Source organism: Eriocheir sinensis, chromosome 37 (genome assembly GCF_024679095.1).
Source record: "Eriocheir sinensis breed Jianghai 21 chromosome 37, ASM2467909v1, whole genome shotgun sequence".
NCBI lineage: Eukaryota > Metazoa > Arthropoda > Malacostraca > Decapoda > Varunidae > Eriocheir > Eriocheir sinensis.
This window is the reverse complement of record NC_066545.1, coordinates 16285326-16310375: the sequence shown is the minus strand read 5'-3', so window position 1 is coordinate 16310375 and position 25050 is coordinate 16285326. Positions and strand designations below refer to the sequence as shown.

The 25050-nt window shown below is 41.4% G+C and overlaps 1 protein-coding gene across 13 annotated transcripts in view; it reads left to right on the top strand.

Annotated features, from left to right (window-relative positions):
• Window positions 1-25050, top strand: part of LOC127008406 (peripheral plasma membrane protein CASK-like) — a 165875-nt gene that overhangs the window by 49410 nt on the left and 91415 nt on the right. Inside the window, exon 1 of one of the 13 annotated variants that reach the window (XM_050880536.1) lies at window positions 18803-18981. The exons of the other annotated variants lie outside the window; for them this stretch is intronic. The gene's annotated coding sequence lies outside the window, so the exon portion shown is untranslated. Of the gene's footprint in view, window positions 1-18802; window positions 18982-25050 lie in introns of those variants that run through there. 13 annotated transcript variants of the gene reach the window in all.

Sequence of the window (25050 nt, the reverse complement as noted above, 5' to 3'; positions counted from 1 at the left end):
TACAAATAAAATATAGATAGAGATGTTGTTGACTTAAGTTAGGTAAGGTTAGGTTAGGTTAGGTTAGGCTTCAGTCACTCGGCGGTGGCTTCAAAAATCAGCTCATTCGGTGGGACTCGAACATCGGACCCGCACGCTGACACCCCGCCACCGCCTCCCCATCCTCCACGAAGCAAGGAAGTAGACAATAATAATAACAAAAGTGACAATTGTAGTAGTAATAACAATAATAACAATAACAATAACAAGGCAAGCACAGGCAGGAAGGAGGTGAGGTTGGGGAAGGAGGAGGGGAGTGGGAGGTGGGAGGGAGGAGGAGGAGGAGGTATAGGGGGGAGGAGGGGGCACACCTGTTTGTTCACCTGCCTTCCCTAACACCTCCGCCTCCTGAGTGACGGCGCCGCTTCTAATCCTGCTAAGTGGCAATTTCTTTCCTCCTCCTCCTCCTCCTCCTCCTCCTCCTCTTTCTTCCCTCTTTATCATTTTTCTTGTCTAATTTCCTCCTTGTTTTCCTCTCATCGCCTTGTCCTTCTCCTCCTCTTCCGTACTTTCCTTCCTTTCATGGTCTTTTTCACTCTTTTTCTCCTTTTATTTTATTTCTCCTTCATTTCCTTGTCTTCTTTGCCCATTTTCTCTTCTCTTTTCTCCTCCTCCTCCTCTTCTTCTCTTTCTCCTTCTCTTCATCCTTCCTCTCTTCCTTCTTTCCTTCCTTTTCTTTCTTCTCGTCTTCATTTCCTTCTACTTTTCCTTCTCTTTCTCTTTCTCTCTCCTCTCTTTGCCTTTTCTCCTTTCTAATTCCAATCCTTTTCTCTTCCTCCTTTATCATGATCTTATTCCTTCCTTCGTATTAATATCCTTCCCTCTCTTTCCTTCTTTCATTTCTGTTCCTTCTTCTCTCCTTCTTCTAACCTTTCCTCTTTTCCCTCTGCTCCTCTCATCTTTAACTTCTATTATCCCATCTTTTACCCATCCTCTATTCCATCCATCCCTTCCTTTCTTCTCTTCTCTCTTCCTCCCTCTTTCTCTCTCCTATACTCCCTTGTCTCCCTCTCCTTCCCTCCTCTCTCTCTCTCCCTCCCTTCAGGATTCTAATATTTGCACCGTTATGGTTAAAAACAACAACTAATACAAAAAAGAAAACGGGAGGGGTAAAAAAAAAACTCGTGTGTGTGTGTGTGTGTGTGTGTGTGTGTGTGTGTGTGTGTGTGTGTGTGTGTGTGTGTGTGTCATAACTCGCAAAACTACAACTTGGCCAATATGTGTGTGTGTGTGTGTGTGTGTGTGTGTGTGTGTGTGTGTGTGAAAAGTCTGTGAGGCCGAACTTCATTTTCTGTGTTTTTTTTATGTTCTTTTTATTTCCGTGAGGGAGGCGGGGGGGGGGGGAGAAGGAGGGGGGGGGGATGTTGGATGTTTGTGGAGAAGAGAAATAGAGGAGGAGGAGGAGGAAGAGGAGATGGAGGAGAAAGAAAGGGAGAAGGGAAAACGAAGGGAAAAAAAAGTAAAATTATTTCCTCCTCCTCCTCTTCCTCCTCTTCTTCCTCTTGCTTCTCTCTATCATTTTCCTTGCCTCCTTGCTTTCCTCTTTATCTCCTTTTCTTCCTCCTTTATTTACTTGCTTTTTATTCTCTCATTTACTTCTTTTACTTCTCCATTTCCTTCATTCCTTTGCTCCACTTTTTCTCCACTCTTTCTCTTCTTTCCTTGCCTTTTTACCTCCCTCCTCTCCCTCCCTTCCCTCCCTCCCTCCCTCTCTCATTCTTCCCCTCTCCTTCCCTCCCTCCCTCCCATTGATTCTGACCTCCATTCCTTCCCTAATCTGCGTCCTTCACATGATTGGAATTCTCTAATACCACCCTTCCTCTCTTCTCTTTCCTCCTCTTCCTCCCTTCCTTCCTTCTTATCCTTCCTCTTACCTTCTCTCCTATCTTCTCTCTCCTCCTCATCAGCATCTCTCGTTTCCCTTCCTCTCTCTCTTTATTTTCTTTCTTTGCACGTTTCAACTTCTATGTTTTCTTTTTATTTCTTTCATCCCTGTTTCTGCTTTGTTTCTTCCTTTGTTACCTCGTTTTTTTGTTTCTTTCTTGTTTTGTTTCTCCTTCTCTTCCTTCCTGCTTTCCTTCTCTCCCTTGTTACTTCTTCTTCATTCTTCGTTCTTCTTATGTTTATTATTTCTTCCTTATCTTATATTTCTCCTTCTTCCCCTTTAATATATTTTACCTTCCTTCCCTCCTTCCTTTTCCTTCTTCCCTCCATTCTTCCCATCCTCTTTCCATCCTTCCATCCTTCCTGCTTCCCTTTCTTCCAGCCCCCTTTCCATCCTTCCTTTCCTTCCTTCCTTCCACATTTCCTACCCCTTTCCCTCCTTCCCTTCCTTCCATGCTTCCCTCCCCTTTTCCTCTCCTCCCTCCCTCCTCCCATCCCATCAATCGCAAGCTAACAACACGATCTCACAACCTCATCACTTCCTCGCAGAATGGAAGAGAGGAAAAAAAATTGCTTGCCTGTGTAAGAAAAAAATGAAAGGAGAAAAAAAGTGCATATTCGAGGTTTTTGTTTTTCCATTTGAACGACTTCTTATTAGTATTATTTTTTGTGTGATTATTTTATTTGGTTTTGAATTTGACGGAGGGAAAAAAATGAAGAATATAGTTGAGTATAAAAAAATGATTGCGTAAAATAGAAGTGTTATTGTTATTTATTTAGTAGTAGTAGTAGTAGTAGTAGTAGTAGTAGTAGTAGTAGTATAGGAAAGAGGAATCACATTATTACTACAACTTTATTATACAGACAGCACAGCCTCTTCCCCCCCCCTCCTCCTCCTCCTCCTCCTCCTCCTCCTCCTCCTCCTATTTCTTGCTGCCCAGACAAGGCCTCCGAATATTGCACTCAGGAGTCTATTATGCAGATTAGCCTTGTCTTCCTCCTCCTCCTCCTCCTCCTCCTCCTCCTCCTCCTGACTACTGGTTCTTGGTTCTTGCTTTCGTCTTCTTCTTCCTTCTCCTCCTCCACTTTCTCCTCCTACTCCTCCTCTCTTTCTCCTTCTCTTCCTCCTTCCTCTCTTCCTTCTTCTTCTTCATTTCCTTCTACTTTTCCTTGTCTTTCTCCTTCCTTTAGTGTAGTCTCCTCCTCCTCCTCCTCCTCCTCCTCCTCCTCCTCCTCCTCCTTCTAAGCATTATATTTCCTCCCACCTCCTTTCCGGCGCTTTTGTTTTCTTCTTCCTTTTCTTCCTTCCTCTTTGTGACCTCAGTTTTTTTCTCTTTTCTTTTTTTTTTTTCTCCGGAACTCGTTTAATTATAATCCCTATAACTTCCTAATTCCCTTCTCTGACTTTTTTTTTCCTTTTTTTTCTTTCCGTTTTTTTCTGATTTCTGAGTTTTATCGTCTTCCTTTACCTGTCTTCTCATTTCATAGTCCTCTTCCTCTTCCTCTTCCTTCTCCTCTGCTGACCTCTTTCTCTTTCCCTTATCCGCTCTTTCTTTCTCTTTTTTTATCTTTTCTTCCTTTCCCTTCGCCCTAAGCTCTTTCCTCTTCCTTCTTAATCCGTTTTTATCTCTTTATTCTTCTTACTTTTCCTCCTCATTTTCTTCCTCCTTCTCCTCCTCCTCCTCTTGTTAGCGTCCCTCACACAACTCATCATCTCTGTCTTCATTACACTTTCACTCACGTACGCTTTATCACCTGTCCTTAACGTGCTGCTCATAATGTCTCCTCCACTCTCACTTTTCATTATTCCACCCCATTATTCTCTCTCCAAGAACATGCAGTGCCCCATAATCACACTCCCTTCATCACCTTCCCTCCCTCAATGTTAACCAGTCCCTTGTGAAAATGTTATCTCACTTCTCTATCTGTACCTTGTGATAACTGTGAGACATGACACTGAATAGTAACTTGGAGAGGCGTGTCAATGCTTTTGGTGCCATGTGCCTTCGTAGGGTCACGGGGTATCGCTGGAGTGACATCGTATCGAACCAGCGACTACACCGTGAAATTGAATCGAGGCCTGTTACCAGCTTATCCGTGAACGTCAACTCCGGCTGTATGGGCACGTGACGCGCCTTGTTTGTTATTGTGTGTACGAGACAAACCTGAGTGGAGGAGACCAAGGGACGCCCACGTAACTCATGACTGGGGCAAGTCGATCATACCTTGGAGGGGCTTAGAACGGGAAGGGCAGCTGCTGTGTGGAGGCTTGCCCGGGGTGACTGTCTTGGGTGGAGTTGGCAGGTGAGTGAAGCGACGCGCCTCCTGATGTATGCTTCCCGTTAGTTAGTTAGGTTAGGTCATGTATCTTCCCGTTAGTTAGTTAGTTAGTTGGTTAGGTTAGGTTAGGTTAGGTCATGTATGCTTCTGTTAGTTAGTTAGTTGGTTGGTTAGGTTAGGTTAGGTCATGTATGCTTCCTGTTAGTTAGTTAGTTGGTTAGGTCATGTATGCTTCCTGTTAGTTAGTTGGTTAGGTTAGGTCAGGTTAGGTCATGTATGCTTCCTGTTAGTTAGTTGGTTAGGTTAGGTCAGGTCATGTATGCTTCCGTTAGTTAATAGTTCGTTCGTTAGTTAGGTAGCCTATGTAATTTGTAGGTTGTGAAGATGGTACCGCTGTATCTGTATCTTGTGGAAATGGTACCTTTGTGATAATGGTTCCTCTTTTAATTCAACCTGTAGCTCGTTTTAAATTGGTGCCACTGTAAACCTGTCCCTACCTTGTTTAAAAAATGGTACCGCTGTGTATCATTTTTGTGTGCGTGTTCATCCCGCTTTTTGAAATGTTCGTCGTAAAAACGTAACGTGTTCTCTTTTTGTAATTTCGTTCTGAAACTTTTGCTGCCTCTAAATCGCTACCTCCTCTTTTTCTCCCTCCATTTTTTTCCCTCTCTCTAAATCGTCTGCTCAGCGCGGTGAAAATACCAACTTGGGTCACATTTTTTGGCAACGGCATTCATATTTCATCCTGGCTCACCCTTCCCTTCCCTTCCCTTCACTCTACTCCCCTTTCCTTTCCAACCCTTCCCTTCCCTTCCCTCCCCTCTACTCCCCTTTCCTTCCCTCTCCTTCCCTCCCCTTCCCTCTACTTCCCTTTCCTTTCCTCCCCTTCCCTTCCCTTCCCTTCCCTCCCCTCCCCTCCCCTTCCCTCTACTTCCCTTTCCTTTCTTCCCCTTCCCTTCCCTTCGTTCCCATTCATCTCTTCACCCCTCCCTCTTCCCTTCCCTTCCCTCTACTACCCTCCCCTTCTTTCTCTCTTCCCATCCATCCTCTCCCCTTCCATTTCTCCCTTTCTCCTCTTCTCCCCTACCTCCTCATCCTTTCCTCTTCCCATCCATCCATCTCTCTCCCCTTCCTTGCCTTCCCTCTTTCTCCCTCTCCCCCTTCCTTTCCCTCCCTGTTTCCCTTCCACCTTTCCTTCCTATTCATCCACCAACACTCCATCTATGCCACATGTACCCTGATGCCACGCCCACATCCACCCAGGAGGAGGAGGAGGAGGAGGAAGAAGAAACACTCAATAGAGGAGGAGGATCGGCGTGACTTGCAGTGGATTCCAATACTATATCGGACGCAACGGAGAGAGAGAGAGAGAGAGAGAGAGAGAGAGAGAGAGAGAGAGAGAGAGAGTGTAAAGAGTGGCTCAATGCTCGCCTTTTCACACTCACACACACACACACACACACACACACACACACACACGCCAACGCTTTTGTAGTTCAATTTATTCATTTTTTTCTTTGGCTCAATTAAAAGTAAAATAAAAAATGCACAACGTTGTGACGCGGACAGACGAGAACTTAAAATAGAAACAAACTTACGATTTTTTTTTATCATTTATTTTTAATCTTGTTTTTTTTTTCCTACAGTTTATTACTTTTTTATGTGTGGGAGGAGGAGGGGAGGATGGAGGGGAAGGAGGACATAGGAGAGATTTTGTAGGAAAGGAGGGAAGGAAGAACGAAAGAAGGGAAGGAATGAAGGGAAGGAGAGGATGAAGAAGAGAAGGAAAAAAATACTTATCACAATGAGCCAAGCAAGACGGCGCCACTTTAAACATTTGCCTGCGCCTCGACGGACTGAAACCCTTCCCCAACCATATGTAAAAACGTTAAAAAATGACCCCTTTATTTATTTATTTCTCCCGTTCCTCGCCGTTGCATATTTTATTTGTTTTCTTCTATATTTCCCCGCGCGTCGCCTTGGTTCATGAGCATTCGAGTGTGAAGTGAAGTATTTTTTTTTCTCTCCAAGTGGAACGAGAAATTATTGGACTGTGTGATTATACGGTCCGAATTAAGTGGCTATTGTTTTTTTTTGTTTTTTTTCCTTATTCCCCTTCGCTCTTTTCTCTTCTCTTCCTCTCTTTCTCTCCTTCTCTCTGTTTCTCGTCCATTCTTCTCTTCTGTTCTGTTTTCCTTCGTTCTCATTTTTTTTTGTTTCATCATTTTTATCTGCATTTTTCTCCCTCCTCTTCTCTTCCTCTCTATCTCTCTCGTCCTTCTCTCTTACTTTTTCTTCTTTTCCTTCTTTGTTTCGTGTCCTTTATGCTCTCCTTCTGTCTCTCTCTCTCTCTCTCTCTCTCTCTCTCTCTCTCTCTCTCTCTCTCTCTCTCTCTCTCTCTCTCTCTCTCTCTCTTTCGTGTAACTTAAGTGGCTATTCTTTTTCCTTTGCCCTCCTTTTCTCTGTCTCTGTTTCTCCTTCTTTCTTTCTTTGTTTCTCGTTATTATTTTCTCTCCATTCTCATTTTTATTTTGTTCATTTCTTTCCATTTCCATTTTTTCTCTCTCTCTCTCTCTCTCTCTCTCTCTCTCTCTCTCTCTCTCTCTCTCTCTCTCTCTCTCTCTCTCTCTCTCTCTCTCCCTTTGTTTCATGTTATTTCGTTTGCATCTCTATTTCCTATATCTCGTGTGTGTGTGTGTGTGTGTGTGTGTGTGTGTGTGTGTGTGTGTGTAAATGAGAAGGGGAGAGAGAATATGCAACGATTATACTGCAAAGGAGGAGGAGGAGGAAGAAGAGGAGGAGGAGGAGGAGGAGGAATAATGCTGAACAAGACGTATATGACCAGGAAGGAAGCGAGGATGAATTAGAGAGAGAGAGAGAGAGATTAATCATATGCCTTTTTTTACTTTATGATACATGTACACATTTCTCTCTCTCTCTCTCTCTCTCTCTCTCTCTCTCTCTCTCTCTCTCTCTCTCTCTCTCTCTCTCTCTCTCTCTCTCTCTCTCTCTATCTCTCAGGGTCACGTGAGAGAGAGAGAGAAAGTTTGCCCTCAAATCTCCGTGGTTGATGCAGCTACTGAGGAGGAGGAGGAGGAGGAGGAGGAGGAGGAGGAGGTATGGAGTGAGTGAAAGAGGAAGAAGTTTTGCGGATAAAGAACTCACCTACTTACTCATCTCCTCCTCCTCCTCCTCCTCCTCCTCCTCCTCTTCTCCGTCCTATTCCTTAACTTTTGCATACATTCCTCTTTCGTCTCTTTCTTTCTTTCTTCCTCCCTTCCTTCCTTCTTTCCTTCCTTCCTTTCTTCCTTCCTTCCTTCCTTCTTTCCTTTCCAACAATTTCCTATTTTCATTATTTATTCTTTTTCCATCTTCCTCTTCTTCTTCTTTACACCTGATTCACTCTTCTTTATCCCTTCCTCCTACCATCATTACCTCCTCCTCCTCCTCCTCCTCCTCCTCCTCTTCCCTCCTTCGTCTTCATCACTTCCTCTCTTTAGTGCTTTTTCTTCTCACACTTTCCTCCACTTTTTCCCTCTTTTCCTCCACCCTTCCCATCCATCTCAATCTATTCCTTCACTTAACTACCACCATCACAAGCTCCTCCTCCTCCTCCTCCTCCTCCTCCTCCTCCTCCCTTGACGAAAAACACATTTAAAAGGAAAAGGAAAAAATGGTTGAGAATATTAAAAGAATTATTAATGGAACAAGTCTAGACACGTTGAGAGAGAGAGAGAGAGAGAGAGAGAGAGAGAGAGAGAGAGAGAGAGAGAGAGAGAGAGAGAGCATTGAAATTATTCGTGTTATTACTCTTTCTTATTAATTAACTTTTTCTTCTTTGTTTTCTTTATTTCTCTACTTTTCTTCTTTTTCTTGTTCTTCCTCATCTTCTTTCTTTAATTCCTTCTTTTTTCTTTCCTTTCTTGCTTTCCTCTTCTCTCCACTTCATCTGCTAACCATTTAAACACTTATTTTTCTTCTTCTTTTTCTTCTTCTTCTTCTTCTTCTTCTTCTTGTGTCTTCATCTCTCTTTTTCTCATCATCTTTTACTTCTCCTATTGTCCTCCTCCTCCTCCTCCTCCTCCATCTTCTTCTTCTCCTTCTTCTTCTTCTTCATCTTCTTCTTCTTCTTCTTCTTCTTCTTCAGGTCATGTCGCACAAAGTCATTTAAATTATTTACAACATTTACCTTCAATTAATTATTTCTGGCGCTCAATTATTTATATATTAACAAAACTTTCCTTCAGTACAAGAGAACATGCTTGCTTACCCTCCTCCTCCTCCTCCTCCTCCTCCTCCTCCTCTTCTTCCTCCTCCTCCTCCTCCTCCTTATACATTTGGTTAAGCAAAAAATGAGATGCATAAGAGAAGGAAATATTAGAAGGAAGGAAGAGAGACAGAGAGGAAGAGAAGGAGAAGGAAATAGGAGAAGAGGAGGAGGTACAGATGAAAATGGAGAAGAGAAGGAACACTGACAGAAGGAAGAGGAAGAGGAGGAGGAGAAGAAGAGGAAGAGGAGGAGGAATATTTTTTTCTCTCCAACTCTCCACATTATCTTGGGTCTTTTATCACAAGTTGAATGGAGAGAAATATACAAGCTTTTCTCTCTCTCTCTCTCTCTCTCTCTCTCTCTCTCTCTCTCTCTCTATCTATCTATCTATCTATCTATCTATGTTTCTATCTCTATCTATCTGACTTTTTTTTTGTTAATATATTTTTTTTATCCTCCTCCTCCTCCTCCTCCTCCTCCTCCTCCTCCTCTTCTTCCTTCTCTTCCATATCTTTCTCCTCTTTTTCATTTCCTTTTCAATATATATTTTTCCCTCCTTCCTCTGTTGTTCGTTTGAGAGAGAGAGAGAGAGAGAGAGAGAGAGAGAGAGAGAGAGAGAGAGAGAGAGAGATGATGATGATGATGATGACGATGGATGAAGTTTCGAAAGAGAAGGATTGACGGAAAGAAGAGAGAGAGAGAGAGAGAGAGAGAGAGAGGAACAAGCCCTTAGTCGTGTCTCTAAGGAAATTTACATAGTTATGACCTTATTAAAGAGAGTAATTGTCGAGAGAGAGAGAGAGAGAGAGAGAGAGAAACAGTTAAGAGAGGAAGCCAAGAACGAACCGATGATAATAATAACAATAATAATAATAATAATAATAATAATAATAATAATAATGATAATAATAATAATATCTTAACACAATGAGAGTCGGATTAAACAAGTCCTCCTCCTCCTCCTCCTCCTCCTCCTCCTCCTCCTCCTCCTCCTCCTCCTCCTGTATCCTTCTCTCATCATCAACGCATACATAATCCTCCTTACCTCCTCTTCCTCCTCTTCCTCTTCCATCTCTTATAACACTGCATGAAGAAGAGGAAGAGAAGGAGGAGGAGGAGGAGGAAGAGGTGAAGCAGGATAGAAAGAGATAATAACAAAAATAACGTGATAAATAATGATAGGGAAAACGAAAATAATAGATAATAAAAAACAAAATAAAGCAAAATATAATAGACGAAATAATTGTAAAAAAAAGAGTAAATAAGCGAGAAAGAAAGAAAAAAAAAAGAGAGAGAGAGAGAGAGAGAGAGAATATAAGAAAGAAAACGATAGATAGATAGAAAGAAAGACAGAGAAAGAAAGAAAAAAAAGAATACAGGCAGAGAAAGACAAGAAAGAAAAACAGAATGAGAGAAAGAAGAAAGAAAAACACCAATCCAGAGAGAGAGAGAGAGAGAGAGAGAGACAAACACACCAAAAAAAACATACCAATTCCAACTCCACTCACGCATCAAAACATCTATAAATATGACATTGCTCTCTTTGTTGATGTTTTTATATAATTACTCCTAACCCTTGCCAAGCCCTGCAGTCATTTAACGCCCCCATGAAGGATAATTATAAGCTGTAGTAATTAGGTGATGTAGTAATTAATAGAGGGGAGGTGTTGAGAGAGAGAGAGAGAGAGAGAGAGAGAGAGAGAGAGATTGAAAATTGGAAACCGCTACAAAAGGAAATATTGCTTTAGTGAGGAGTTTTATCTGCCCTTCCTCCTCCTCCTCCTCTTCCTCCTCCTCCTCCTCCTCCTCCTCCTTTTCTTCTTCTGTAACATTTTCTCATCCCTGTTCTTCAATCTATTATTATTATTATTATTATTATTATTATTATTATTATTATTATTAGGTGGGGGGTTGAGTGTACAGGAGCTGCCTTGTATAGGCCAACCGGCCTCTTGCAGACTCCTTACGTTCTTATGTTCGTATGTTCTTCTTCTTCTTATTATTATTATTATTATTATTATTATTATTATTATTATTATAGAAGGACATATACGTACTCTTCTTAAGGGACGAAATGGAGGAGGAGGAAGAAGAGGAGGAGGAGGAGGTCCAGCAAACGAGGAAAAAGATGGAAAGTGAGATAAAAGATAAAGGAAGATAGGCAGCGGGAGGAGGAGGAGGAGGAAGAGGAAGAAGAGGAGGAGGAGGAGGACGAAGGGACAAGATTAGACGGGAAAAGAGATAGGACTGATAAGACATGTGTAGACCTCCTCCTCCTCCTCCTCCTCCTTCTCCTCCTCCTCCTCCTCCTCCTCCTCCTCCTCCTCCTTTCGCAGCCACCAAAATCAGGAGTAATCAGCATTTTTACGTGATAAGGCGAGAGAGAGAGAGAGAGAGAGAGAGAGAGAGAGAGAGAGAGAGAGAGATGAAAGGTGTGACGAGGTAAAAACTGCGAAGATAAAGGACCAGAAGGAGGAGGAGGAGGAGGAGGAGGACCTTGGTAATAAATAAAACTAGGAGGGAAGGGAAATGAGAGGAGGAGGAAAAAAAGAGAAAGAGGAAGAGGAGGAGGAGGAGGAGGAAAAAAAGAGAAAGAGGAAGAGGAGGAGGAGGAGGAGGAGAAATTGAGATTTGAGAATGATAAAGAAGAGAAAACAAATGCTGATAAGAGAGAGAGAGAGAGAGAGAGAGAGAGAGAGAGAGAGAGAGCACTGAGGGAACCATTCATAAAAGCAACTCACCTTCCTGCTTCTCCTCCTTTTCTTCCTCCTCTTCCTCCTCCTCCTCCTCCTCCTCTTCCTCGTCTTCTTCCTTTTCTTCCCTCACATCTCATCATCGTAATTCTTTCGTGGTCTATTTATACTCTCCTCCTCCTCCTCCTCCTCCTCCTCCTCCTCCTCCTCCTCTTCTTCTTCTTCTCTCCCTTCCTTCATTCTTTTTGTTTGCACACTTTTCTTTATTTTCCCTCTTCCTCTTTTTTTTTCTTTCCTCCTCCTCTTCCTCCTACTCTTCCTGCCTGTTTCCTCCATTTTCCCCTGTCACACACTTTTATCTCTACATCTCTCTCTCTCTCTCTCTCTCTCTCTCTCTCTCTCTCTCTCTCTCTCTCTTCCAATTCTCAAATCTCAAAACTTTCCGTGAGAGAGAGAGAGAGAGAGAGAGAGAGAGAGAGAGAGAGAGAGAGAGAGAGTGTACGAGCAATAAAATAGGAGTGGAAGGGAAATTGAGGGAAGAAAATGAAATGGGAGACTAGTTGGAAGGTGGAGATGAACTGGTCTCCTCCTCCTCCTCCTCCTCCTCGTAAGTGATTCTTCTCATTCACATTCATTTTCTCCTCTTCACTGTCATCTTAGATCTTCTTCTCCTCCTCCTCCTCCTCCCGTTCCTCCTCCTCCTCCTCCTCCTTCAGCAACATTCATTGCATAAGAAAGGAAAAAAAAGAAAAGGAGCCAAAGAAGTAGGGCAGAGGAGGAAGAAGAGGAGGAGGAGGAGGAGGAAGAGGAGGAGGGGGAGGCATCGCAGGCATTTGCTCAGTGTTGGAGGAAGACTAAGGAGGAAATGAGGAAATACTGCCTTCATTTCTCTCTTCTTTCCTCCTCCTTTCTTTCTTTCCCTTCCTTCCTTCCTTCCTTCCTTCCTTTGATAGGCCTGAATTAAAGATGCATTCCTCCCTTTTTTTCTCTGCCTCGTTTCTTCCTTCCTTCCTTCTTTTCCCTTCTCCCTTATTTTCTTAACTTTCCTCTTTTTCCTTTCCTTCGTCATCTCTTCTTTTCATTTTTTTCTTCCTTATTCCTTTTGTCTTCTCCCTTTCCCTTCCTTATCTTGTTCTTCTATTCTTCTTTCCCTCCTTCCATCATTTCCTTCTTTCCTTTTTCTCATATTTTCTCATTTTTATTTCCACTCCATTTTTCCCTCTTTCTTTTCCTTCTTTTCCTCTTCACACTCTTTTTTCCTCTCCCTCTTTCCTTCCTTTTCTCTCATTTCTTACCTCATTGCATTCTTCCATTGTTCCTTCTTTCCCTTCTCTTTCCTTCCTCTCCTGTCTTCCTCCCTTTATCTCCCACTCCTTTTTTTCTCTCTCCCTCATTTTCCTCCGGCATTTCCTTCTTTCTTTTCTTTCTCTCATTCTCTCTTTCCTTCTTCTTTCTCTCTCTTCCTTCCTTCTCCTTTCCATTCTTTTCACTTTCTTCCTTTTTTATTCTTCCTGTCTCCTTTCTTCCTTCCTTCATTCCCCCAATCTTCCTCCTCCTTCCCTTCCTCCTTCATCTCCTTCCCTTCCATCGCTGAGAAATTCACGTTGACATTGAGGAAAATTTCTCGTAATAGTTATTTAGTTTGATCTTTGGAGGAGGAAGGAAAGAAGGAAGGGAAGAAGACGAAGAAGGAGAAGGAGAGAAGGGTTAGGGAGGAAAAGGGAGGAGGAGGAAAGAGAGAGATACAGTGAAGGAGGGAAAAAGAATAGGAGAGAGGAGGGAGGATTGATAAATTGTGATAAATGAATTGGGAGAGAAAACGAAGAAAAAGGAAGGGAGATAGAGAAGAATGGAAGAGGAAGGAAGAGAGGGTGGAGAGAGAGAGAGATGGAATGGGAGGAGAAGGATATGGAAGGAAGGGAACGGGAAAGGGAAAGAAATGGAGAGAAGAGAGAGAGGGAAAGATAGATTATGATAACTGAATGGGGAGGAAAAAGGGAGGAAAAGGAGGAAAGAGAATGTTGAAGAGGAGAGAAAAGGAAGAAGAGAAGGGAAAGGGAGGAGATAAGGAGAGTTGATAAAGAAGGGGAATGAGAGAAGAGAAGGAAAAGGGAATATGGAAAGAGAATTAAATGAGAAAAGCGATTAGAGAGAGAGAGAGAGAGAGAGAGAGAGAGAGAGAGTCAACCTTGCAGTCTGTGAAATGCCTCCAAAGTGTTTCCGTGCACTGTTCCGGCGAGAGAGAGAGAGAGAGAGAGAGAGAGAGAGAGAGAGAGAGAAGAAAAAAAATGGCGTCGTTCTTTGTTACTCCGATAATTGCTTAGAATATCACTTTTTTCCTTTTATTTTTCTTATTTTCTTTTATTTTTGCTTTATTATCTTCCTTCATTTCTATTTATTATTTTATTTTACTCTTTTATTAATTTATTACCTACTACTACTACTACTACTACTACTACTACTATTACTACTACTACTACTACTACTGTCACTTCTGTTCCTACTTACTTATTTTTTTCTTTGTGAATATTCCTGTAAGATTTTTATTTCTGTTTTTACTTAAAGAAATGTCAAAGTTTTTCAGGTCTTTAGCGAGTCTTGCTTCGTTAATGGCGGCAGGGAGGAGGAGGAGGAGGAGGAGGAGAAGGAGAAGGAGAAGGAGGACAAGGAGGAGGAGGAGAAGGAGGACGAGGAGGAGGAGAAGGAGGAGGAGGAGGAGGAGGTAAAAAAGAGAAAGAATGAAAATGCAGAAGAGGAGGAAAAAGCTCTCAGTACCGGTAGAGAGAGAGAGAGAGAGAGAAAAATGGCAGGAGGGGAAATGGAACCGGAATCAGTAAAGTCAGGGAGAGAGAGAGAGAGAGAGAGAGAGAATGTGAGGGGAGGGAGGGGAAGAGAAAGGAAGATAAAGATAGGAAGGGGGAGGAGAGAGGAGGAGTTGGAGGAGGAGAGGAAGACGAGGGAGGAGGAGAGGAAGAAGAGGGAGGAGGAGAGGAAAAAATGCGAAAAAGAAGGAAAAAAGAGAGAGAGGAAGGGAAGATAAGAAGAGGAGGAGAGGGAAGAGGAGGAGGAGGAGGAGGAAGAGATCAGGTGTTGTGAAATAAAACTCTTTGACTTTGAAATGGAGAGAAATTACCACGACTTCATTTTTGAGAGAGAGAGAGAGAGAGAGAGAGAGAATTTTGTATACAGCTGTTAGGAATCGTTTGCATCCTTTCCTTTCCTTTCCTTTTATTTTGCATTCCTTTCTCTCTCTCTCTCTCTCTCTTTATTAACCACTTAGAAGCTTGAATTTAGAAAGGGAAAGGAAACGAGGGAAAATTAGAAGGAAAAGATAAAGGAGAAATGAAAATACTAAGGAAAAGAAAAGGTGGAAATAAGTGAAAGGGGAAAATAATGTATGAAAAAAAAGAAAAGTTAGGAAATAAAAGGGAAAAAGAGTAAAAGTGATAAAAGGTTGGAAGAAAACGTAGAGGATAAGAAAAGGGAAAAGGGAAAAAGAAAAGTCGAAAATATGAAGGAAAAGGTCGAGGAAAAAATAGCAAAAAAGAAGGAAAAATGAGGGAAAAAAGTTAATAATTATAAAAAAGAAAAGGTAAAGAATTAAAACGAAAAAAAACAAAGTATAAAAAATGTAAAAAAAAAAGGAAAAATAGGTAAAAAGAAATATTAAAGAAAAGGTCGAGAAGAAAATAGGAAAAAAAGAAGGAAAAAAAGATGGAAAAGTGTGAATGATTATAATAAAGAAAAGGTAGAAAAAAAGAAAAAAAATAAGAATAGGTTAAAAAAGAAAAAGTGTTTAGGTGTTAATTAAGAAAAAAAAATTATATACAGGTAAGGTGATCGTTCGCACTACCTGGCCGCTAATCACCTCCCTCTGCTGCTAAATTGATTAATATTACCTGGGCCCAAAAATTACCTTCTCATTAATATCGTTTTAAAGTTTATGTGGAGTTTTAGTTTAGCTTTTTCCTTAATCTTTTTTTTCTGATATTTTTTGTTTTTCCAAGTTTTTTCTTTTTTCTTTTTTATTAATTATTCGTTTTTTTCTCATTTTCCTCGTTCTTTGTTCTCCCTTTTTTTCTTCTTTTTATGTGTCGTCTTCCTCCTCCTCTCCTCTTCTTCTTCCCCCTCTTCCTCCTCCTCCTCCTCCTCCTCCTCTTCCATGTCTTTTTATTTATTTTTCTTACATATTTCTTTTATTTTCATTTCTTTTCAATATTTTCTTTAAATTTTCCTGCTTTTTTCATCTTTCGTTCTTCATTTTCCTCCTCCTTTTTATGCTTTTTCTTTGTCTTCTCTTCTTTTGTCTTCTTTTTATGTGTCTTCTTTATCCTCCTTTTCCTCCTAATCCTCCTCCTCCTCCTCCTCCTCCTCCTCCTCCTCCTCCTCGTACCTAATTTGTTTAACACCGAAACACTTAGGAGAACGAGACCCTGTTCTCTCTCTCTCTCTCTCTCTCTCTCTCTCTCTCTCTCTCTCTCTCTCCTCCTCCTCCTCCACCTCTTTTTCCTCCTCTTTTTATACTTTCTTATCCTCCAACATTTTCTCTTTTCCTCCTAAAACACACACACACACACACACACACACACACACACACACACACACACACACGAGGTTGATTAATTATGAAACAGCTTAGTTATTTTTTTTCCTTCACGTCCTCCTCCTCCTCTTCCTCTTCCTCTTCCTCCTCCTCCTCCTCTTCTACCTGGGGACTTGTAGCTTAGTTTTAATCTAGATATTTTTTCCTCTAAGGCTCTTCTCCCTCCAGCGTTTCCTCTCTCTCTTCCTCTCCTCCTTCCTCTTCTCTTCTCCTTTTTTTCTCTCCCTTTTTTTCTTTTCTACCTCCTCTTCACTAATTCCCTTTTCCTCCTTTCTTTCCTACTTCTTTTCGTTGTCATTTATCTTTTTCTCTGATTTCTTCTCCATTCTTTCTCTTCTCCAGTTTCCTTTTCTCTTCCTTCTTTCTTCCTTGTCTCTCTTTCTTTATCATTCCTTCCTTTTTTTTCCTCTCATTTTTCTTTCTTCTTCCTCCTATCTTCTCGTTTCCTTCTCTTCTTTCTTGCTATCTCTATTTCTCTCTCCTTTTTCTTTTTTCTCCTCTTCATTTCAACCTTTCATCTTTTTTTTCTCTTTTCTTTCTTGCTTCATTCTATCAATTTCTTCTTTTACGTTCTTATTTCCTTCCTTTATTCTTCCTCCTTCTTCTTCCTCCTCCTCCTCTTTCTCTCATTTTTCTCTTTCTATCGTCATTCTATATTTTTTTTCTCTTTTATATCTTATTTTCCTTCCCCTTTCTCTTCCTCCTCCTCCTCCTCCTTCTCCTCCTCCTCCTCCTCATCCTCCTCCTTCTCCTCATCCTTCTCCTCCTTCTTCTCTCTCTCCCATCAGCCTCTCACTGAAGCAGGTCGTCAGGGAGTCCGGGACGCGCCGCTCATACACACTTTCTTTGGACGATCTCAGCCTCGGATCTTTTAATCTCGCGTGTGTCATCTCTCAGGCGCTCGACTTTTTTTATATATATTTTTTCATCACTTTTTTTTTTGAAGCGTTGATTAAAAAGTTGTGTTATCTCCTGTTTGTTTTCTTCTTATATTTTTATTTATTTATTTATTTATTTATTTATTACGTTATCTGGTAGTAATAATGATAGTAAGATAGTTTAGTTAAAGTATGTTTAGTATAGTATAGTAAAGAGATAAATTTTGTGTACATTGAATTTGAATTAAGTTGAGAGAGAAAATATTACACTTTACTACTACTACTACTACTACTACTACTTCTTCTACTACCACCACTACTACTACTACTACTACTACTGCTACCACCACCACCACCACTGCCATCACATCTACTACTACTACTAATATTACTACTACTATTACTACTACTACCACTACTACTACTACTACTACTACTACAGCAATAAAAACAAATGTGATCCTCCCAAAGTCCCTTCATTCCTTACCCCGGCTATCCTCTTTCCTCCTCCTCCTCCTCCTCCTCCTCCTCCTTCGGGACAAATAGGTCTACAATAATCCCTAGTAAAGGAAGGCCCCGATACGCCCATCTCATTTTGGAGGAGGAGGAGGAGGAGGGAGGAAGGAAGGAGGAGGGAGGAAGGAAGGAAGGAAGGAAGGAAGGAAGGAAAAAGGAAGAATAAGGTACGTAAGACATAAAAGAAGAAGAAAGAAAAGAAAAGAAAGAGGAAAGGAAGGAAGGAAGGACAGAAAAATAGGTTGAGAAAATTGAAAGGAAGGAGATGGAGAGAAGGAAAGGGAAAAATGATAATAAATAGCAAAATAAAGTAGGAAAAAGGGAAAAAAAGAATGAAAAATGGAACAAGAAGGGAGAAGAAAAATGGAAGAAGAACAACAAGAACAAAGAAGAAAAGAAAAAAGAATAAAGGAAAAGGAAAAAGAAAGAAAGAAAAGAAAGCAAATAGGAAAGCCCCGTAACATTACATAGTGGCGATCGACTTGACAGAGACAGCCAATCCCTTCTCGTGTGTGTGTGTGTGTGTGTGTGTGTGTGTGTGTGTGTGTGTGTGTGTGTTACCCGTTGTTGCTGTTATTATTTCAGCATGTAATTATTATCGTCATATTTATTCTCTTTTTATTTTTTTCGTCCTCGTCGTCATCCGTTTATTGAAAGTATTTTTGCGCCATTTCACGACTTTTAATGAAACATATTTTGTGGCGTTTTGAAAAGTAGCGCTCGGCCTGGCGCGTGATATTAATACTTTTTGACGTTATTACATATTTTATCAGACAGACAGACAGACAGACAGATAGATAGATAGGTAGATAGATAGATAGATAGATAGACAGATAGACAGAAGGAAGGAAGGAAGGAAGGAAGGAAGGATGAAGGAGAGGAAGGAAGAAAAATCGGAAGAGGTAGAGAAGAAAGGAAGAACAGAATAGGAATAAAGGAAGGAGAAAGAAAGAAAGGAAGAAAGAGTTAGACAGACAGACAGACAGAAATACAGACAGCGTTGGTTTATACATAGTCGTAATAGAGAGAGAGAGAGAGAGAGAGAGAGAGGGGATAATTGGAACACGAGAACAAGCTGGTAAGCTAAAGTACGACCATCCCCGCTCTCTCTCTCTCTCTCTCTCTCTAATTTTACCATAACGAAGAATTGAATAAGTAAAAGCATAAGAAATAGATGTTATTGTATTTATATTTTCATCTTTTTTATTTCTTTATTTCTTTTTATTTATTTATTTATTATTTTTGCCTCTATTTCCTCTCTTCGTTTGCCCTTTTTCTTCTTTACTTAATTCCTCTCTCTTTTCCTCCTCGTTCTTCTCTCCTCCTTTCTCTCCTCTTTCTCCATTGCCTTTTCCTTCCTTTCATTCTTTTTTTCATTTTCTTCTTCTTCTTCTCCTTCTTCTTCTTCTTCTTCTTCTTCTTCATCTTCTTTTCCTTCTTCTTCTACTTTTTATTTCCACTCTAATTCTTCTGATATTCCTACTACTTCTTTACTTTACTAATTCCCTTTATTATCATCATTATTTCACTTCAATTTACTTTACTTTTATTTATTTATTTATTGTTTATCGTCTCTCCCGGGCACTACTTCGCGCTGTATTCCTCCGCGGGTCATTTTAAACTCCCTCATCTCAGTCACCCCGCGACCTTCAAGGAGGGGGGATGCCGTTGCTCCGCCTCCCGTTTTCTTTCTCGCTTCTACCGCTGTTTAATCACCCCTGGACCCCATGAATCACCTGCTCCTCCTCCTCCCCCTCCTGCTGCTGTCTCTGCTGTTACAAAGGGATTATGTCGTCTGCTTCTGCTGCGTTGACATAGGTGTGTGTTATGTTGTTTCGTGTGTGTGTGTGTGTGTGTGTGTGTGTGTGTGTTGAACTAGCACTTAAGTAGTTTACTATTTAATGATTCTTTGCTATTATTATTATTATTATTATTTCTTCCTATGTCCCTCATTTTCCTTCTTTCCTTTTATTTTTTTTTCTATCTTCCTCTAAATCCTTTACTACCGAATGAGAGAGAGAGAGAGAGAGAGAGAGAGAGAGAGAGAGAGAGAGACTGAAGGACCATTTTGAGAGATAGTAGAGAGGGAAAAGATTAAAGATAATGGGTGAGAGAGAGAGAGAGAGAGAGAGACTGAAGGACCGTTTTGAGGGATGGAGGAGAGTAAAGAGAGGGAGGGAGGGAGAGGTCGACACTAATGACTTGAACCGTGAAATCTAATTTAAACTTTCTGCCTCTGTGATAATGTATGGAAAGGAGGAAGAGGAAGAGGAGGAGGAGGGGAAAGTACATATGAAGTGATTATTAGGAGGAGGAGGAAGAGGAATGAGGCAAGAGGAGGAAGAGGAGGAGGAGGAGGATAAAAGAGGAAATTACTTAATGGTATGATTCATTTTCCTCCGGAGAGAGAGAGAGAGAGAGAGAGAGAGAGAGAGAGAGAGAGACTAATGACATAGCCACTGTTATTTTTTTTAGCTTTCAAGTGTTAATCAAGCGAGTGTGTGTGTGTGTGTGTGTGTGTGTGTGTGTGTGTGTGTGTGTGTGTGTGTGTGTGTGTGTGTTATCCTACCCTCAACCCATACCTCAGTCTCTCTCCTCCTCCCTCCTCCTCCTCCTCCTCCTCCTCCTCCTCTTCCAGATGTTTATTTTCCTGTCTGTCTCTCTATTCGTCTGTTTGTCTTTGTCATCTTTACGGAGGAGGAGGAGGAAGAGGAGAAGGAGGAGGAAAGAGGAGGAGGAGGAGGAAAGAGACAGGCAGGCAGACAGCATAGAGACAGATTAATAACAGAACATTGAAAGGAGGAAACTTGGGAGGAGGAGGAGGTGGAGGAGGAGGAGGAGGAGGAGGAGGAGGAGGATAGATATGGGAGTACAGATGAATAGGAGAAAATTTTGGAAGGGAAGCGAGTGAAGGAGGAGGAGGAGGAGGAGGACACATGTTATCAATATCCTCCTCCTCCTCTAACTATTTTTTTCCTTCCTTGACCTTATATATCAAGCTTTGGTCTTCCTGGTTGCCATGACGACCAGGAAGACGAGGAGGAGGAGGAGGAAGAAGAAGAAGAAGAAGATTATAAGCCTGGGTGATAAATGTTGGAAAAAAAATGGGAAGAGGCCAAGAAAAGAAGATGAAAAAAGACAAAAAAAGAGATAAAAGAAAGAAGTTAAGAAAATAAAGTAAGTGGGAAAGAAAGAAAAAAAGAGAAAATGCAAAAGAGATCATAAATAAAAAGAAAATTCGATGAGGAGTGAAAAGAAGGAGAGAGAGAGGAGAAAAATGAAACGAATGAGGAATAGCTCAAAAGGAGAGAAAGACGAGATAGAAACTTGAAGAGGAGGAGGAAGAGGAGGAGGAGGAGGGATGGAAGGCAGGGAAGGAGGCTTGAAGGTTGTGAACGCGAGGAGAAGAGGAGGAAGAGGAAGAAAAGGAGGAGGAGGAGGAGAAGGAGGAGGAGGAGGAAAAATGGAAAGAGAAAAAGGGATGTCACAAAAAATAATTGATTCGAAAAGTTGAAAAAAGAAGAAATGAAAAAAATAATCCTGAAAAATAACGAGAGAGAGAGAGAGAGAGAGACACGAGAATGGGTGGGAGAAATTGGGTGCTTGAGTTGACGAGAGTGAAGGGAAGGGAAAGGGAAGAGAGAAGAGAAGAGGGAAGAGAGATGGAGGAGGAGGAGGAGGAGGAGGAGGAGGAGGAGGAGGAGGAGGAGGGAAGAGGAGAGGAAGGGAAAGTTATCGTTTGACATTGCAGCATCAGGGAACATGTGTAGAGGAGGAGGAGGAAGAGGAGGAGGAGGAGGAGGAGGAGGAGGAGGAGGAGGAGGAGGAGGAGGGAAGACTATAAAAAGACCAGAGAACAAAGAACAAAACACACACACACACACACACACACACACACACACACACACACACACACACACACACACGCACGCACACAATCCCTGTTGGTCCAAACGAGAAAAGTTCAACACCAAAATCATCAGGTTATGTCTTTCATGTCACTAGTTAACACACACACACACACACACACACACACACACGCACACGCAGAGAGTTAGCAGTCGTGTGTGTGTGAACAGGATATTATATTATTTTTTAGTCTAGTATTGCCTTAAAATATTACACCCATGCTCTATATCTTATTGCAATTCAGAAATGGCAAAATTAAAAGTCGAGAAATGGCTTTTTAAATGCCTTGAGGAGAGGGAGAGAGAGCGCGCTGACTGCATCTTAACACTCAGTCGCTTCCTTTCCCTTCCTTTCCATTTTTTTATATTATCGCCGTTCGTACCGCCCTTTCGTGCAGGAAGTGGTGCCATTGAACGTTATTGATACTATTGGGTTTCTCTCTCTAATGGAATTCTTACGGCGTTAGGTTTCTTGGTAGTCTGGCTGGCTGATGGTGTGCGTGCGTGTGTGTGTGGCTGACTGGGTGACTGACGTGTGGGTCAGACATGGCGCCATTACTTGTGTTATGTAATCGATTACGATTACTTCATATTTTCACAATTACGTTTACAATAAAATTAGGTGTAATCGATTACGATTACGATTACATGATGTATTAATCGTGATTACAGGAACGACTGAAAGGTGAACTTGCAAATTTCATACACAGGTAGTACCATAATAAATATTCCATTGGTTGAATTACTACAGATATTTAGAGTACATACTTGCTGTACGAGAAAGTATTAACGAAAACTTCGCTAATGTAATCGCAAAAGTAATTACGATTACGGTTACATTTTTAATGTATTTGATTACGATTACTTAAAAAATAAATGGGTAATCGATTACGGTTACGGTTACTTGAAAAACTGTAGTCGATTACGATTACAGATTACGATTACCCCGTGTCTGGTTGGGGTGTACAGGAAATCATTCTTGTTTGCTGGCTGGCTGACTGACTGGCTCTGTGACTTACAATATGGCTGGCTAGTGTAAGAGGAACATGAGGAGAAGGAGTAGCAGGGGATGGGTTTGGAGGAGAAGGAGGAGGAGGAGGAGGAGCAGGGGATGGGATTAGAAGAGGAGGAGAGGATAAGATAGATGTGACCAGCAAGCAAACACCAGGAGCTTCAGGATTCTGTGTGACATTAAGGGGGCCATCCTGAAGCCTCGGAGTGCCAGTGTTATCGGTTGCTGCAGCGTTTGTGTGTGTGTGTGTGTGTGTGTGTGCGTGTGGTGTGTGTGTGTGTGTGTGTGTGTGTGTGTGTGTGTGTGTGTGTGAAAGCAACGATCAGGGTCACAAACACACCGCTATAACAAGAGAGAGAGAGAGAGAGAGAGAGAGAGAGAGAGAGAATATCATGTACCTTGTTTTCATTTCTCTTCCGCCAATTTGTTGCAATATTTGGAGAGGAGGAAGGAGAATGGAGAGAGAGAGAGAGAGAGAGAGAGAGAGAGAGAGAGAGAGAAGAGGAAAGGAAAGGAAAGGGAACGGAGAGAAAAGGAAGGAAAGAGAATGAAATGGAATAATGAAGAAGAGAAAGAGTTGGGAAGGAAAAGGGAAACAGAAAGTAAAGAGGAATAACAGAAGGAGGAGAAAGAAGAGGAGGAAGATTAAGAAGAGTAAGATAACCCGAAATAGAAGCATTGTAAGAGGAAGAAGAGGAGGAGGAAGAGGAAGAAGAGTAAGAGGAAGAGAAGAGCAAGAAGAGGAAGAGAGGGAAGATTACCAGAAGTAGCAAGACTGTAAGAGGAAGGGAGGAGGAAGAAGAAGAAGAAGAAGAGGAGGAGGAAGATTAAATAAGGAAAACGTTAATATTATCTTACCCGGAATATTCCCTGAGGCGGAAGACTTAGGAGGGAGGAGGAGGAGGAGGAGGTCGTAGGGGAAGCAGAGAATGAGGTCACTAGAGGATGAGGGAAGTTAGGGAGAGGAGGAGGAGGAGGAAGGGAAATGAGGGAAGTTATAGAGTAAAAGGCAAGAGGAAGATAAAATGGGGGAAGAGGAGCAGGAGGAGGAGGAAGAGGAAGGCGAAGGGGAAGAGGAGGAGGAGGAGGAGGAAGAAGAGGGAATGGAACTGAAGGGAAGAGGAGGCAGAGAGATAAATGAGAAGGATGAAAGAAGAGAAAAAAGAAAAAAAACAATAAGGAACAATTTAAGATTAATATTCATCCCTATTTTCCTATTTTTATCATTTATTTATTTATCTTCATATGGTTTTTTTTTTCTGTAAGTTTATAAAGAAAACTTAAAAAAGAAAAACTAATCAAAATTCTATGCAACACAATAAGACCGCCTTCAAATTTTAACTTTATATATATTGTCATGTTTTCCTATTTTTTTCTGTATATTCAATCAGGTATTCTTTGTGTCTGTAAATAAGAAAAGGTGAGGCAGGTGTGTATGTGTGTGTGTGTGTGTGTGTGTGTGTGTGTGTGTGTGTGTGTGTGTGTGTGTGTGTGTGTGTGTGTGTGTGTGTGTGCGTGGGAAAAGAAAAATTGAAACAGCTGATGAGAGAATGAGGGAGTGTGCGTGCCTGCGTGTGTGCGTGTGTGCGTGTGTGTGTGTGTGTGTGCGTGTGTGCGTGTGTGTGTGTGTGTAATGACGAAGATGCAGAAATTATAGAGGAAAACGTACAGGAAAATGGAAAGAAAAATTGAAGAGAAGGAAAAAAAGAGGAAAATGAGGACAGGAAAATAAATAGGGAAAATAAAATGGATGAAAAAGAAAGAAAAAATATGATAAATTAAAACCAAGTGAAAGGAAAAGAAGAGGAAGAGGAGGACTAGGAGGAAAATGTAAGGTTTTATTTTGCTCGTGTAAGAGGAAAATAAAATAAAGTGCGGAGGCGGAGGAGGAGGAACAGTTTTGTCCTCTCTCAGGTGTTTGTATCGACAGGTAAACAGACGCGCCGTGCACCTGTTGTTTACGGTTACGAGGGCGCTTATGACACCTTACGACTTAATTACCTCGTTCGCTAGTCTCAGGTAACCCCCCTCTATCCCTTCCCCTCTTTCTCCTCCTCCTTCTCTATCTCTCTCTCTCTTCTTCTCTATATCTCGTTGCTCCTTCGTTTTCCTCTTATCTTCTGCTCATCTTTCTCTCTTCTTCACTCCACTGATATCTTACGTTGTGGCGCAGGCAAGAGTTTATAGTGGCGCTGTCTTGCCTGCCTCATGCTGCCCCCCGGAACTCACCTTCAATCCTTTCTTTTAGAGAGAGAATCGAATCCTTTCTTTTAGAGAGAGAATCTAAGAGTCCGGGTTGATAGGTGGTCTTCAGTACAGCATGCGAGTTTGTCTCTTCCTCTTCGAGTTTATAGTGGCGCTGTCTTGCCTGCCTCATGCTGCACCCCGAGAACTCACCTTCAATCCTTTCTTTTAGAGAGAGAATCTAAGAGTCCGGGTTGATGGGTGGTCTTTAGGACAGCATGCGAGTTTGTCTCTTCCTCCTTTCATCTTCCTACTAAAAGCTTGTAATGTGATTAGAGCAGAAAGACAAGTACAGATAATAGGAAAACAAACTTCTAGCGAGTTTACTGAAAGACGAGAAGGTGATTGCGTCTCCGAAAAGCCTGACGTGGGAGAAAGAGTAAAATTAATAAAGAGAAAAGCGACTTAACGAAAGAAATAGTGAAAGTTTTACCTGTGCGACGTGAGGGACAGCGCTGTTAAGACTAAGGTAAAGAGGTAATTAGCAGGTGAGGCAGGACCATAACTTAGCCCCGAAAAAGAAAAAGAAAAATGAAAAAAAAAGGTGTTAGATAAGGTCCATTAATATCACGTGAAGTAAAAAAAAAAAAATATTAACTTTAAGTACGCCTTGAAAGGGGATGAAAAAAAGTGGATGTCAGCTTGTTTCAAGAAAAATTATTAGGTGAAAAATATTATGTATAAGAAAAAAAAAGTTTGATAGTTCCCATAAATAAAATGCGT